The sequence below is a fragment of the Lipotes vexillifer genome, unplaced genomic scaffold (assembly GCF_000442215.2).
Source record: "Lipotes vexillifer unplaced genomic scaffold, Lipotes_vexillifer_v1.1 scaffold47, whole genome shotgun sequence".
In the NCBI taxonomy this organism is placed as follows: Eukaryota; Metazoa; Chordata; class Mammalia; order Artiodactyla; family Lipotidae; genus Lipotes; species Lipotes vexillifer.
Genome location: NW_006791298.1, coordinates 2,358,236 through 2,370,925, shown reverse-complemented (window position 1 = coordinate 2,370,925; position 12,690 = coordinate 2,358,236).

Below are 12,690 nucleotides of genomic sequence, written 5' to 3'. Positions count from 1 at the left end.
CACTCTTTCAAAAGCCAATCATGGAAGTGACACCCCATCACTTTTGCTGTGTTCTACTTATTAGAAACAATCTGCTAGGCTGAGCCCACACGCAAGGGGAGATTATTACACAAAGGCATACATACAAGGAGGTGGGGATCACAGTAGGCCATTTTAGAAATATTCACCACAGTCACCATACACAACTGTTGCAAATACCAGGCTAATTCATAATTAACTTGGAACCACACATTGGAATAGGAACAGAAGCAAGAAAATGAATGCCTGGCTCTATTGTGGAATGAGTCTCTGCTATACAGGAATCTGTGGCATTCATGCTTTTTGAAACATAAGATTTGACAAGTTGTCTTTTTTCTTACCTAAGTATTTTGCCACTCAAATCCTCTCCATACTCTGAAGCAGTATCTGTACTTGATGTTGCTATCAGCAAATCCCAGAACTTTACAGCATTTGCATATAGCTGCCTTTTGTAGGGCAAAAGATGTGGAGAAGCATTTTCCTGGGACCTGAACAATGTTAGTGACAGGAACAGCTGTTTAGGGTGAAGGGTGGCACCAGGTTAGTGCTGAGAGCCAGTTAGAGAATGAGAAAGATACTCCTGTGTTTTCAGTATGATTTTTGTGATCATATTACACGTAGAGCCCTCTAAGGCAGGGGTCCCCAACCCCTGGGTTGCAGACCAGTACAGGTTCGCGGCTTGTTAGGAACTGTGCCACACAGCAGGAGGCGAGCAGTGGGCAAGCAATCGAAGCTTCATCTGCCGCTCCCCATCGCTCACATTACCGCCAGAACAATTCCCCACCCCACACCCCCATCCTCCACCCCCATCTGTGGAAAAATTGTCCCTTGTGCCAAAAACTTGGGGACTGCTGCTCTAAGGCATGGTTCCTCTTGCTTGGAGCTAGTGGCAGAACTGATGTATTTAAGGCACCTGAAACCCAGTGGGTAATAAAAGTCATACTCTTTGGCTTGTCTAACGTGTCTCAATTTTCAGATGATTTGAGCTCAGATAAGCATGAATTCAAAATTCACACTTTTCTCTCTTTGCTTCTTTTTATTCCTTCCATTCTTTTGAAAGTTACTATTTTTTCCAATTATAAAATAAAATATATAGAGATTGTAAATCATTGTAAACTGCCAAAAAGCAGTAAGAAAAAAGATCACTCAAAATTTCATTATCTATGGGACTAATTAAACTCAAAAAGCTTTTGCACAGCAAAGGAAACCACAAGCAAAATGAAAAGACAACCCACAAAGTGGGAGAAAATACTTGCAAATGATGCGACCAACAAGGGATTAGTCTCCAAAATTTATGAACAGCTTATTCAGCTCAATACCATAAAAACAAACAGCCCAATTAAAAAATGGGCAGAAGACCTAAATAGATGTTTCTCCAAAGAAGACATACAGGTGGCCAATAGGCACAAGAAAAGATGCTCAACATTGCTAATTATTAGAGAAATGCAAATCAAAACTACATGAGATATCACCTCACACCACACAGAATGACCATCATCAAAAAATCTACAAAAAATAAATGCTGGAGAGGGTGTGGAGAAAAGGGAACCCTCCTACACTGTTGGTGGGAATGTAAATTGGTACAGCCTCTATGGAGAACAGTATGGAGGTTCCACAAAAAATCTAAAAATAGAGCTACCATATGATCCAGCAATCCCACTCCTGGGCATATATCCATAGAAAGACATGGTTTGAAAAGATACATCCACCCCAATGTTCACTGAAACACAGTTTACAATAGCCAAGACATGGAAGCAACCTAAATGTCCATCGAGAGATGAATGGATAAAGAATATGTGAGATATATATATATATATATATATATATATATATATATATATAGTGGAATATTACTCAGCCATTAAAAAGAATGAAATAATGCCATTTTCAGCAACATGGATGGACCTGGAAATTATCATACTAAGTAAAGTAAATCAGACAAATATCATATGATATCACTTATATGTGGAATCTTAAAAAAACAAAATAAAGTTACAAATGACCTTATTTACAAAACAAAAACAGACTCACAGACTTAAGAGAATGAACTTATGGTTACCAGGTGGGATGGACTGGGGGGCGAAGGATAGATTGGGAGTTTGGGACTGACATGTACACACTGCTTTATTTAAAATAGATAACCCAAAAGGACATACTGTAAAAATAAAGAAATAAATTATTTTTGTTATCTAAAGGTGACCATTGTTGAAATTTTGATCTGTATTTCTTGGTATCTTTTCTTCTAAATGTAGTTTTTCATGTGTTTGTTTGACAGAGTTGTGATTACTTTACAAACAATTTTTTATTCAGCTCTTTTTGCTTACCATTAAAACATACAGCACTTTTCCATGTTATTATGAACTATTTTTAAACATTATTTTTTTAAACCTGTGCTCTTTTTTCCACCTTACACTGCCTTCCAGGGGAAAACAGCAAGTTAAATACTGCTCATAAACATTACTTCTGTTAAATCTAAATTTCAGCCTGACCCAATTTCAGATTCTTCTGAATCTAAAATAATCTCTCTCTCTCTCTCTCTCTCTCTCTCTCTCTCTCTCTCTCTCTCTCTCTCTCTCTCTTTCTTTTGATAGAAAACTATTTTGGGTGTTTGGAAACTAAGGAATTCAGTGAGCTTGGAGGAAGAGGAAAGAGTCTAATACCGGCAGCTTGTCACTTGAACCAAAAACCAGAACTCAAACTCTGAATTGGGAGAATGTTCAGAAACGAACTACTAACTTAATATTAAATATTGATATCACAAAAACTTTAGTTTTTAAATAAAATTATAAAAAGCTTCAATTTATATATTTTAAAGTAAAAAGACAGCCAGAAGCGACCTCTTGTAATTCTTTTTGACTTCTCTACAGAAACACGAAAGCTGGCAAGGATCTTGTTTATTAAGTCTCAGTACTTAGTTAAAGGATATTATTTACTTAATAATTCACAAAGTTTGTACCTCTGAATGCCAAAAGCCAGTTTTTTTAATGAATTTACTCTAGTTTTGAAAATGGTTAGACTTTGAGGCATGGCCAGTCATGCACTCAGTTGGTCAGGTGCCTAGGAGAACATGATATTATCTTGCCCTTGAGGAGCTAGAAATCTACTGAGGAAGACAAGTATGTACATACTAAATTATAAATCAAGGCAGAATGTGAACAGGACTTAATAAGATACAAAGTCTTATTGTGGCATAGAAGTATGTGTATACTTCAGAATATATATATTCTGATTTTTAAAATAACCCAGGTGTTTGATAAAAATTCAAACATTAAAGAATATATAACACAACCAAAATAATGACCCATAATAACTTGATGTATAATCTTAACGTTTTATGACTATGCTAACATGAAATATTATTATTACAAACATTTGTTAATGTTAATGAGTATGTCTGGACTGTATACAATGAGCTAGGCATTGTTTTAGATGTTGGGGTTATAGCTGAACAAAAACAGGGATTTCTGTTCAAGGAGCTTACATTTTAGTGGATTGAGACAGAGAATAAACAAAAAATAAAACAAGTAAATTATGTAGAATGCTAGAAGGTGATAAGTCCTATAGGGAGGTGGAGAGAGGAAGAAATAATAGAGGATGAAAAGAAGGACCAAGAGTCCTGAAGGATGGATTACAATTTAAAAATGGTGGTCAGGGTAGATCTCATTTAGAAGGTGACACGTGAATGAAAATTTAAAGGAGATAAGGGAATGAGGCAAGCAGATATGAGGGAAGAGCATTCAGGTAGAGGAGGCAGGCAGTACAAAAGTCCTAAGGTGGGCATGTGCCTTACCTGTGCACTTTTCTAGTCAGAAAAGATCTTTTAAGTATCTGGAAGCTGACAAGCTTGCTGTGGCTGATACTAGTTTTCCAACATTCTAATTTTCACTTAAAATTAGTGTGGTTTTCCTTGAAGTAACAGGTTCGTTTCACTCATTTTTTTAAAAATTTCTGTCAAATGCAAAATCTAAATAAATGTGGTTTGTCAGTTACTCTTTCATGAAAAAATGGTATTCCAAGAAAAATTGTCTAGTTTAGCTGGCAACTCAAATAATCACACATATGCTTCTCCTAAGACAACCATCCCACTTTGGTATGCAGCAGAAGTGCTTTAGTCATACTGCCTATTTTATCACCCAAAAGGTTTGCACTTAAGAGTTAAGATTCAGAGACTTCCCTGGTGGCATAGTGGTTAAGAATCCGCCTGCCAATTCAGGCGACAGGGGTTTGAGCCCTGGTCCAGGAAGATCGCACATGTCGCGGAGCAACTAAGCCCGTGTGCCACAACTACTGAAGCCCGTGTGCCTAGAGTCTGTGCTCTGCAACAAGAGAAGCCACCGCAACGAGGAGGCCGCGCACCAAAACGAAGAGTAGCCCCTGCTCGCCACAACTAGAGAAAGCCTGTGGCGCAGCAACAAAGACCCAACACAGCCAAAAATTAATTAATTAGTTATTTTTAAAAGAGTTAAGATTCAATGAAATTAGTCATTTCTACTGTTTCATCAATGACAATTATAAATTAAAGTGACATTTTTACTTCAAGTTCATGGTAGCGGGTAATACAATGGCTACTAGTAGAGAAACAGTTATTCTATTGTGTCATAAACCCAAATATCTACATATTAATATTCATTTATTTCAGAATAATAATTGCTACTATGTATTGGGTGCCTGTTATTGTGACTGGAGCTTTTACATATATTATCTCATTCTGTCCTTTTAGTAACTCTTAAAGTTGTAGCTATCACATTCAGACCTAAAGTACCCAGCAGAAGATGGACTTTTTTTTGGTGCTGCTTTTTTTTGTTGTTGTAGTAAAATACAGATAGCATGAAATTCACCATTTCAACCATTTCAAAATATATAGTTCAGTTCCATTTAGTAAATTCACAATGTTGTAGAGCCATCACTACTATCTAGTTCCAGAATGTTCTCCTCACCCTAAAAAGAAACTTCATACTGATTAAGCAGTCATTCTCTATTTGTCCCTTCCCCTGACCCCTGGAAACTACTAGTATACTTTCTGTTTCTATGGATTTGCTTATTCTGGTTATTTCATATAAATGGACTCATACAACACGTGGTCTTCTGTGTCTGGCTTCTTTCACTTAGCATATAGTTTTGTTTTGTTTTGTTTTTGCGGTACACGGGCCTCTCACTGTTGTGGCCTCTCCCGTTGCGGAGCACAGACTCCGGACGCGCAGGTTCAGTGGCCATGGCTCACGGGCCCAGCCGCTCCGTGGCATGTGGGATCCTCCCGGACCGGGGCACGAACCCATGTCCCCTGCATCAGCAGGCGGACTCTCAACCACTGCGCCACCAGGGAAGTCCTAGCATATAGTTTTAAAGGTTCATTCATGATGTAGCATATATCAGTACTTCATCCCTTTTTATGGCTGAAAAATATTCTGTTGTATTGATATACCACATTTTGCTTATTCATTCATCTCTTGATGGGCATGTGGATTATATACACTTTTTGGATACGTGAATAATGCTGCAGGGAACATTGGCATACAAGTGTCTGTTTACATCCCTGTTTTCAATTATGCTGGGTGTATATGTGGGAGTGGAATTGGTAACTCCACTCCAGATCATATGGTAACTCTATGTTTCACTTTTTGACGAACTGCCAAACTCTTTTTCACAGCAACTGTACCATTTTATATTCCCATCAGCAAATGTGTGAAGGTTCCCACTTATCTACATCTTTTCCAACACTTATTATGACACATCATTTTTTCACTTTTTAAAAAATATTTATTCATTTATTTATTTGGTTGTGCTGGGTCTTAGCTGCAGCAGGCAGGCTCCTTAGTTGTGGCACCCTGGCTCCATAGCTGTGGCATGCAAACTCTTGGTTGTGGCATGCATGTGGGACCTAGTTCCCTGACCAGGGATTGAACCCGGGCCCCCTGCATTGGGAGCACGGTGTCTTATCCACTGTGCCACCAGGGAAGTCCCTATTTTTCACTTTTTGATTATAGCATCCTAGTAGGTGTGAAGTTGTTCTAACTGTATTTTCTTAGATTCTGTTTGTCTATTTGGCATCCATTCATCACAGGGCAAATATTATATTACTTATGTTTTCTTATTATCTGTATTCTTTTTTTCTTTCTTTCTTTCTTTCTTTCTTTCTTTCTTTCTTTCTTTCTTTCTTTCTTTCTTTTTGGCTTCATTGGGTCTTCGTTGCTGCACACCGGCTTTCTCTAGTTGCGGCGAGCAGGGGCTACTGGTTGTTGCGGTGCACAGGCTTTGCATTGCTGTGGCTTTTCTTGTTGCGGAGCATGAGTTCTAGGCACGTGGGCTTCAGTAGTTGTGGCATGCAGGCTCAGTAGTTGTGGTGTATGGGCTTAGTTGTTCCACAGCATGTGGGATCTTCCTGGACCAGGGCTTGAACCTGTGTCCCTTGCATTGGCAGGCGGATTCTTAACCACTGCACCACCAGGGAAGTCTGTATTTTCGGTATTCTTGATGCTCTGGCATTTGGGGACCTTACAGACCCAGAGAGAGAATACCCCTCCAAGGGCTGGCTAATTCCTAAAGATAATAACAATTTGTCAGTTGAGCATGGGTTTAATATGTAAACCAACCAATACTGAGTCTATACGCTCAACCATCTCCTTATCTAACTCTCACACACTAAGCCAATATTTCCCCTGCTCTAAATGATCCCAGGGCCAGGTATCAGGCAACTAGTGACCATAGTCTTTCACCAATGAGTATGATGTTCATTATGGGTTTTCCATAGATGTCTGTTCTCAGTTTGAGGAAGTTCTCTTGTATTCCTAGTTTGTTGAGTGTTTTTTTATCATAAAAGGGCATTAGATTTTTTTTCAAATGTATGATTGATGATCATGTTGCTTTTGTTGTTCATTCTATGAATATGATATACATATATACTGATTACGTTCACCTGTATTACTGATCTTATATAATTGAATAAACAAGAATCCTTGGAGAAATCTGTTTCCCCCTCTCCCTTGCCTCCAATATCTATTCAGCCTCCAGGTTCCACTGGTTCTACCTCAAAAAATCCTAAATCAGGCATTTCTTATCCACACCTGTTGATCTTTAGCAAGGAAGTTCAAATTTCCTCTTTACCGCCCTCCTCCATTACACAACCTTTTGTTCTCTCCAGGAATAAAGATTAAAGAAAGACACAGCAACTCTATTCTAGTCGTAGCTTTTTTCATTAGGCACACCTTCCCTTCTTCTTCAGACCCCACCCCTCTACGACCATAGACCTAGGCTGGCCCATAATTCTTCATCCCTTAAGTCAATCAATTCAAGCATTGGCATATGACAAACTGTTCTAACATTGATATAGAAATGCAAGGAAACCAGAATAGCCAAAACAATCTTGAAAACAGAACTAAGTTGGAGGATTTATCCTTCCCAATATCAAATTTTAGAGGATTTGTCTTCCCAATTTCAAAATTTACTACAGTAATCAAGACTACATGGTATTGGCATAAAGGTAGACATATATATCAATGGAACAGAATTGAAAATCTAGAAATAAGTGCTTACATCTATGATCAGTTGATTTTCAACAAAGGTGCTAAGGCAATTCAATAGGGAAAGGATAGATTTTTCAATGGTACTGGGAAAATTGTATTACCAAATGCAAAGCAATCAGTTTAGACCTGTACCTCATGCCTTACACAAATATCAACCCAAAATATAGACCTAATGTAAGAGCTGAAACAATAAATTTATTAGAAGAAAACATAGGAGTAAATCTTCATGATTGTAGGTTAGGCAAAGATTTCTTAGATACAGTACCAGAAGCATAAATGATTAAACAAAAACATTACAAATTTAACTTTATCAAAATTAAATGTATTTTGCTTCAAAAGGTTTTCATTTTCATTAAGAAAGTGAAGGGCTTCCCTGGTGGCGCAGTGGTTGAGAGTCCGCCTGCTGATGCAGGGGACATGGGTTTGTGCCCCGGTCCGGGAGGATCCCACATGCCACGGAGCGGCTGGGCCCGTGAGCCATGGCCGCTGAGCCTGCGCGTCCGGAGCCTGTGCTCCGCAACGGGAGAGGCCACAACAGTGAGAGGCTCGCGTACTGCAAAAAAAAAAAAAAGAAAGTGAAAAAATAAGCATATCGTGCTGCTGATAAGAGACTTGTCTCCAGAGTATATAAAGAACACTACAACTCAATCATAAAAAGACAAACCAATTTAAAAATGGGCAAAGGATTTGAATAGACATTTCTCCAAAGGAGAAAGATGTTCTACATCATTAGCATCAAAGAAATGCAAACCAAAACCACAAAGATGCCATTTTACACCCACTAGTTTTGGTTATAATCTAAAACACAGACAATAGCAAGTGTTTACAAACAGTTCATACACCTCAATATCAAAAACAACAATAACAACCCAATCAAAAAATGGGCAGAAGGGGACTTCCCTGGCAGTCCAGTGTTTAAGACTCTGTGCTTCCAGTGCAGAGGGCACGGTTTGACCCCTGGTCAGGGAACTAAGATCCCACATGCCACACCTTGCGGCCAAATAAAAAAAAAAAAAAAAAAATGGACAGAAGACCTAAACAGACATTTCTCCAAAAGAGACATACAGATGGCCAAGAGGTACATGAAAAGATGTTCAACATCACTAATTATTAGAGAAATGGAAATCAAAACTACCATGAGGTATCACCTCACATTGATCAGAATGGCCATCATCAAAATGTCTACAAATAATAAATGCTGGAGAGGGTGTGGAGAAAAGAGAACCCTCTCCTACACTGTTGATGGGAATGTAAATTGGTACAACCACTATGGAGAACAATATGGAGGTTCCTCAAAAAACTAAACATAGAGTTACCATATGATCCAGCAATCCCACTCCTGGGCATATATCTGGAGAAAACTATAATTCAAAACGATAATGCACCCCAATGTTCATAACAGCACTATTAACAATAGTCAAGACATGGAATCAACCTAAATGTCCTTCGATAGATGAATGGATAAAGAAGATGTGGTATATATATATATATATATATATATATATATATATATATATATAGACAGTGGAATATTACTCAGCCATTAGAAAAGAATTGAAATAATAGCAAATGTTGACAAGCATGTGGAAAATCAGAACTCTCATGTATTACTGGTGGGGATATAAAAGGGTGCAGCTGTTTTGGAAAATAAGAAGTTCCTCTAAAAGTTGAACATAGAATTACCATAAAACCCAGCAATGCCACTCTGAGGTACATATCCAAGAGAAAAGGAATATATATGTACACAAAAACTTGTATACAAATATCTGTACCAGCATTATTCATACCGGCCAAAGAGTGAAAACAGTTCAAATATCCATCAATTGTTTAATACATAAAGAAATCCTTACAATAGAATGGTATTTAGTCACAAAAAAAGAATGAAGTACTGACATATGCTACAACACAGACGAACCTTGAAAACATTATGTTATGTTAAGAAGCCACACACAAAAGACTATGTATTGTATTGTTTCATTTCTATGAAATGTCCAGAACAGGCAAATCCATATAGACAGAACTGAATTAGTGGTTGCCAGATTCTGGGGGGAAGGAGAGGATGGTAAATGACTATTGATGGATATAGGATTTCTCTTGGGGTGATGAAATATTCTAGAATTAGTGGTGATGGTTGCACAATTTTGTGAATATACTAAAAAATGCTGCATTGTACACTTGAAAAGGGTGAATTTAATAATATGTGAATTATATCTCAACAACAACAACAAAAGGATGTAGGTAATGGAACAGATTCGGTGATGGAAGAGAAATGTGCTCTGTTTGAAGATGTTAACATGTTAAGTCTTAGGTACCTCCAGAATATCCTGGTAGATACCCCAAGCAGGCATTTGGAATTACTTCACTACAGTTCTGGAGACAGTCCAAAAGTCAGGTGAGTTTTGAAACCACAAAAAATGTGAGATCATGTATGGACAGCACAGCAGTTCAACCAAATCTCTCCTTAATACAGTATATCAAGCCCTCTAGGAATGGCCTTTGCACTCTTCTCAGCCTGATCTTTCATCACTCTGTGTCTCAGATATTTTTCTCAACAAACTGAATTATATTCATTTATTAAACAAATATTTAGTGCTCAATACAGGGAATAAACGAGTGAGCAAAGCAGACATAGATAGTCCCTGACTTCAGGGAGCTTGCAGTTTAGAAAAGTAAACAAGTAATTATATTTTAGTGTGGTTGGTGCTACGATTAGGAGAACAAGCTAAGATACTATCCCATTCTTTCTTCATAAAGTAGAGCCAAGTGCCTCTTCGTTGTGGTCTCAGAGCACACTTTACATGTTTTCATTAACTTACCACATCATCTGTGTTAAACTTTATCTACATTTGCATTTTCCATCCTAACTGTAATCTTCTCAAATTTGATTTACTATCTTTGTAAGCCATAACAATGCTGATTAAATAATATGAACTCAATAGGTGTTTGTATATGGCTATGGTTAAAGAGTATCCACTCTGCAGCCAAATTACGTGAATCCTAATCCAAGTTCTGACACTTCGTAGCTGCTTGATCTTTGGCCAAGATATCTAACTTCTCTGTGTTCAGTTTCTTCACCTGTAAAATGAGAATAATAGCAGCACCTACTATGCAACTAGAGATTATCCTACTAAGTGAAGTCAGAAAGAGAAAGACAAATGCCGTATGATATCATTTATATGTGGAATCTAAAATATGACACAAATTAACATATCTATGAGACAGAAACTGAATCATGGACATAGAGAACAAACTGGTTGTTGCCAAGGGGGAGGGGTTTAGGGAAGGCATGGAATGGGAGGTTGGGGTTAGCTGATGCAAGCTTTTATAATAGAATGGATAAACAACAGGGTCCTACTGTATAGCACAGAGAACTATATTCAGTATCCTATAATAAACCGTAATGGAAAAGAATGTGTATTTATATATATATACATATATAGCTGAATCACTTTGCTGTACAACAGTAAATAACACATCGTAAATCAACTATACTTCAATAAAAATAAATAAATAATTTTTAAAAAAGAAGAATGAATGGGAAATAAAGAAGAGAAAAAAATAATAGCACAAACCGTATAAGGTTCTTGTGACTATTACAAGAATTCATGTAAGTAAAGTACATGCATGAAACAGTGCTGGACATATATTTTCTGCTCTTATTATGTTCACTTTACTAAACGTCATATACCCTGTTGTTATCATTCTTACTGTAATAGCCAAGTTGGCTAATTTCAAAGAATAACTCCTTAACATGGGTATCTGTGTTTCAAATTATAACTGTGAGACTAAAGATACCCTCCTTCACACAAAGTATAGCATGAAAGTTGGTCAGATTAAATTTTTCCGTAAAGTTCATCACAGTATTACATATGGAAATATATTTGGCATAGAAACCTACTGAATTAAACAGATTTCAATGAGCTGCCAGTAGATGGCTCTCTTAATATGCTATTTGTGCTTTTATGCATGGAGTCACACCTTCAAAAAACCCTGCTAACAGGGTAGAAATGGCTCTCCAGGAATTATCTAATTTATTTGTCTATCTTCTGGTAGGATGTACAATCCGCAGGTGTAAATTCATTTGCAGAGGTACTTTTTCAGTGGATAGTTGTGGTGTTTTTTGTTTGTTTGTAAGAAAACGTATGAAAACCATTTTGGAAATGTTTTCGTCGGAGCCTATCTTTATCTGTCATGATAGATGGATGAACGTAATTTATACCTTAAATTTTTCATGGAAAATGGACTTCCAATTTTCTTGATATCTCATTTTTTTATAATAACTTTAGACATGGCTAATTCTTCCCTTAGTTTTTCTTCGTATTATAAAGCTAAGTAATGACTTATAAAACTCTAACTTTACTATATCAGTTAGTTGTGCAGGACCTTTCCATTCCCATAGCATTTTTTAAAATTTATTTATTTTTGGCTGCGTTGGGTCTTCATTGCTGTGTGCAGGCTTTGGTGAGCAGGGGTACTCTTCTTTGTGGTGCTCAGGCTGCTCACTGTGGTGACATCTCTTGTTGTGGAGCACGGGCTCTAGGCGCTCGGCCTTCAGTAGTTGTGGCTCACGTGCTTAGTTGCTCTGTGGCATGTGGGATCTTCCGGGACCAGGGATCGAACTGGTGTCCCCTGCACTAGCAGGCGGATTCTCAACCACTGTGCCACCAGGGAAGTCCCTCCCATAGCATTTTACCTTTATTTTATTATATTGTGATTTATCGGCTTTTACTAGTTTTACTATTAGTTCATCAAATGTTTGGAGAATAAAGCTGAGACAGGCTGGGACCTGGGACCCTTTGCTGGGACCTGTGACCCTTTGCTAAAGTGCTGCAATGCTTGTACCAGGACACACCTCTCCTCAAGCTGCAAAATGCAAAGAAACTATATGGGACTAAAAATAACTGCGTGCATGTGCAGCTGGGGTAAATTCTGGACCCAAAAGATACAAAGAGACCAAAAAACCCAACTGCCACTTCTGCCTGGAGCAAAAACAGGGTGTCAGGAGCAAAAGCACAATACTGAGCATGCCCCTGCACATAGCACCACCTAAGGGGTGGGCAAACCACCTAAACTATGCCTCCGGCCAGAAACCTGGACACACCCCTACCCTCACCCCATAGAAGGAACCTGCTTGCCCCCCCACCCCCCCCAC